This window comes from Salvelinus sp. IW2-2015, linkage group LG4q.1:29 (assembly GCF_002910315.2).
Source record: "Salvelinus sp. IW2-2015 linkage group LG4q.1:29, ASM291031v2, whole genome shotgun sequence".
NCBI classification, from domain to species: Eukaryota; Metazoa; Chordata; class Actinopteri; order Salmoniformes; family Salmonidae; genus Salvelinus; species Salvelinus sp. IW2-2015.
In genome coordinates, this window is record NC_036842.1 from 33,329,122 (window position 1) to 33,334,187 (window position 5,066).

Consider the following 5,066-nt stretch of genomic DNA (forward strand, 5'->3'; position numbering starts at 1 on the left):
TAGCAATTAACAGCGGTTTTTAGACATTTTTGCAAATGTATTTTTTAAATAAAAGAACAACTGAAATATCTCACGTTTACAAAGTATTCAGACCTCCTTTACCAAGAGTACTTTGTGATACACCTTTGGCGGAAGGCAATATTACATTCCTTTGACTCGTTTGCGCTATGACGCTACAACGGCTGGCACACCTGGATTTGGGAATGGGGGGAGTTCCTCCATTCTTCTCGTGCTGCCGAGGCAAGAAGGCGCCTTCACAAGCTCATGGTCGCTCAGTGTGGGAATGCGAGGGAGCTGTCGATGGCGCACCAGCCTACTATCATGTACTCTCTCTCTAGAGTAATGTTTTGGATCGAGGGTTTCAAGATCCGGTGCTCTGGCTGTGGCAACTCTAAGGACATTTAGAGACTTGACTGCCTCCATTATGTGTGTTTCTTGGCTGTTGTGCTTAGGGTCGTTGTCCTGTCTGTGTTGTCTAAGTGATAACCTTGCACCCAGCTCACCTGGTGGTTCCTTGAGCACTCTGTAGCAAGGGAAATGTTGGCATCAAGGATCTCTCGTACTTTGCTCTGGTCATCTTTTCCTCGATCCTGGACTAGTCTCCCCAGTCCCTGCCATTGAAAAAAACATTGTAGTTGAACCAACTGAAAAGGAGGAAGATTACCACGTTGCTATGTGATACTCGCCGATTTGGCATACAATTCGTCCGGAAAACAGGTGAACGGCACCAAGTTGAGATGCGAAACAGAAGGTTCGTTGTACTGTCTTTTTTTTAAATGTTGATGTTGAGTCTTGCCCGACAAAGTAGATGTTACGGATAATAAGTTATGGCGCATTACAAGCCTTTTGTGCCGAATACATTACGTTGTACAGCTGTCGAGGTCTTTGGGGGGAAAGTAGCTGTATTGTGTTATTTGTTTTAGGCGTGCCCAGGGGCTGCGGCATCAAAAAACTGTCACCCGTGTTTCCACTGTGGGTTGTGTCGGGTGTAAATCAGGTTGTGGTGTGAGGAGAAGCAGGTTGAGTGTTTTTCCAGGGTAGACAGAAAAGGTAAAAGTAGTTGAGAAAGTTTGTCATATGCTGACGGCAGTGTGAAGAAAGTAAAGAAGATTGGGTCAAAAGAGGAGAGATCCTGAGAGCTAGTGCACGAGTCGGTGAGGCGTGATGCCATCTTTGTAGGTAGTAGAATCGTGTACCAGACAGGGGATAGGCCAACAAAGTTATATAAACTCAAGGCAAAAAAAAAGAAACGGCCCCCCCTCTCACTGTCCACAAGTGCGTTTATTTCAAGCAAATGTATGCTGTATAAATATTTGTGTGACAATGAACATAAGATTCAAACAACTGAGACACTAAACAAGTCCAACAGACAGTTGTTGGACTAACAGGAAATGGAAGTTGAGATGGGGTGTGTTTCGGTCTGTCCCTGAAGATAAAGGAGAGGATGTGGGATGTCAAAATCCAAAAGTAACGGGGGGTCAGTAGCTGTGTTCAAGTCAGGTTTAAGGTTTATAGGGTTAGGTTAGGTTTATAGGGTTAGGTTAAGGTTATGGTAGGATGGGGTAGGTTTAAAAGGTTTGGTGTTAAGGGTAGTATTAAGGGGGTTAAGGTTATATGGGTAGGTTAGGTTAGGAGTTATAGGAGGTTAGGTGAAGGGTGAGGGGTAAGTTAGGGAGAAATAGGATTTTGAATCGGAATCAATTTGTGTTCCCACAAGGTTATTAAAACAAGACTGTGCGTGTGTCCGTGTGGTGCATCCGTCGTGTAGTGCGTGCGTCCATGCTTTGCTGAAACCCCAGTTACTCCATACTCCGACAGAGAGCTGTTTGCAGACGGCTGTATGAGTACCTGTCTTAGAGAGATGTGGTTCATGGGGATACAGATCCTCCTATCAATCTGTCGGTCTGCAGACATGTGGTGTTGTGATGTACAGAGAGGAGAGAGATGGAGGGAAGAGAGACAGGAAAGAAAGAGGCAAAATATAGAGAGGATGGTAAGAAAAGAGAGAGGAAGTGGGTCAAGAGAGAAAAAGTTAACACACCACATTTTGTGTACAGTACTGATTGAGCTACAGTTCATGTAAACTGACATAACATCAGTTATGAAACGTAACCCTGGTTTGCCTTCGAAAGACACCTTACTAATAGAATACTCAACTACACAACACTGTCAAGCAAAGTGACTTCGCACGACATAGTCATAACAGTGGACATAGGCAGTCCTTAAGGTGACATTAATACCTGAAGGTTCCTCTCCTACGTCCTGTCCACTGAGACGTATGTGTGTCCCTCCTTGAGCGACGCGAACCAAAGGCCATGTACTTCCTAGAGCCCGGTCACACACACGCTGGCCTACCATCGCCACATGACACCGTTTAGTATACGACTCAAACTGAAACACACACACACAGCACACCACACACACACACACACACAGCATAGATGGATGAGGATATGTACTTGTCTTCCACAGGTATTGTGTGTGTGTGTTTATCAGTACCTCGTGTATGGTGAAGTCTTCCACAGGACAGATGAAGCGATGTATCCTATGTGTACCAGCCCTTCTCAGGCAGGCCTGTAGACAGACTGTCATACTCTTAGGCTGGCCGTCCACATTGAAGAAACTACACACACACACACACACACAGAGCGAGGATAAAGATACATGTTGGTTAGTGTCTGTCTACACATTATAGATTTAACATATACACATATATGCACTACTATTAGTATTGTAAAGCATAGGTTTTCTCACACACACACACACACACTGACGGCCCAGGGAGAGTCCAGCAGTGTTTTGATGTGTAGAATCTTCTAGCGTCTTAGAGCAGCGTGAGCCTCTCACAGACTCTGTCATACTTGGCTACTCCTCCTACAGATGGAAGGGGTTAGTATCCATTTAATGTTGAATGAAGTTATACTCTCCAGAAACACTCAGATCAGGAGCTGATTGTAAAGGAGAAAGGGGGCTTGATATATCCATATAAGTTGAAAATTGTATGTATATAACTCAAACCAGACGGGTAAGGTTAATATCCATTTCATGTTGAAATGATGTTTATACTCATCACCCAGACGGGAAGGGTTAATATCCATTTAATGTTAATGATGTTATACTCTCACACCAGACGGTGAAGGTTATATATCCATTGTAATGTTGAAGTTTATGAACGAGATACCAAGTCATCACTATGACGCGACAGGGTTAGTTCATAGCATGTGACGCCCTTCGTTTAATGTTGAATGATGATTATACTTCAACACCACACCGAACGGGAAGGGTAATATCCATTTCATGTTGATGATGATGTTATACTCAGTCACCAGACGGGAAGGTTAATATCCATTAATGTTGAATGATGTTATAACTCAACACAGACGGGAAGGGGATATCATTTAATGTTTGAAATGCGTTCATACTCAACACCAGACGGGAAGGGTTAATCTCCATTTAATGTTGAATGAAGTTATACTCACACCAGACGGGAAGGGTTTAGTATCATTTAATGTTGATATGTTATACTCAACACCAGACGGAAGGGTAATATCCATTTCATGTTGAATGATGTTATACTCAAACACCAGACGGGAAGGGTTAATACCATTTAATGATGAATGATGTTATACTCAACACCAGACGGGAAGGGTTAATATCCATTTAATGTTGAATGATGTTATACTCAACACCAGACGGGAAGGTGTAATATCCATTTAATGTTGAATGATGTTATACTCAAACACACAGACGGGTAAGGGTTAATATCCATTTAATGTTGATGTGTTATACTCAACACCAGACGGGAAGGGTTAAATCCATTTAATGTTGAATGATGTTATACTCAACACCAGACGGGAAGGGTTAATACCATTTAATGTTGAATGATGTTATACTTCAACACCAGACAGGAAGGGTTAAATCCATGTTAATGCTGGCAAGTGATGTTTATACTCAACACCAGACGGGGAAGGGTTCAATATCCATTTAAATGTTGAATGATGTTATAGTCTCAACACCGAGGGAACGGGAGTTAATATCCATTTAATGTGTGATGTTATTTTACTCCAACACCAGACGGGAAGGGGTTAGATATCCATTTAATGTTGAATGATGTTTATACCTCAACACCAGACGGGAAGGGTTAAACCATTTAATGTTGAATGATGTTATTACTCATCACCAGACGGGAAGGGTTAATATCCATTTAAAGTTGAATGATGTTATACTCAACACCAGACGGGAAGGGTTAATATCCATTTAATGTTGAATGATGTATACTCAACACCAGACGGGAAGGGTTAATATCCATGTTAATGTATGAATGAAGTTATACTCAACACCAGACGGGAAGGGTAAATCCATTTAATGTTGAATGATTGTTATATACTCAACACCGACGGGAAGGGTTAATATCCATTTAATGTTGAATGATGTTATACTCAAACACCAGACGGGAAGGGTAAGTATCCATTTAATGTTGAATGAAGTTATACTCAAACCAGCCAGAGGAAGGTTAGTATCCATTTAATGTTGATGATGTTATACTCAACACCAGACGGAAGGGTTAATATCCATTTTAAATGTTGAATGATGTTATAACTCAACACCAGACGGGAAAAAATGGATATTAACCCTTCCCGTCTGGTGTTGAGTATAACATCATTCAACATTAAATGGATATTAACCCTTCCCGTCTGGTGTTGAGTATAACTTCATTCAACATTAAATGGATACTAACCCTTCCCATCTGTAGGAGGAGATAGCCAAGTATGACAAGATCTGTGAGGAGGCTCACGCTCGCTCTAAAGACGAGAAGATTCTACACATCAAACACTGGCTGGACTCTCCCTGGGCCGGTCAGTGTGTGTGTGTGTGTGTGAGAAAACCTATGCTTTACAATATATAGTAAGTGCATATATGTGTATATGTTAAAATCTATAATGTGTAGACAGACACTAACAACATGTATCTTTATCCCTCGCTCTGTGTGTGTGTGTGTGTGTGTAGGTTTCTTCAATGTGGACGGCCAGCCTAAGAGTATGACCAGTCTGTCTACAGGCCTGCCT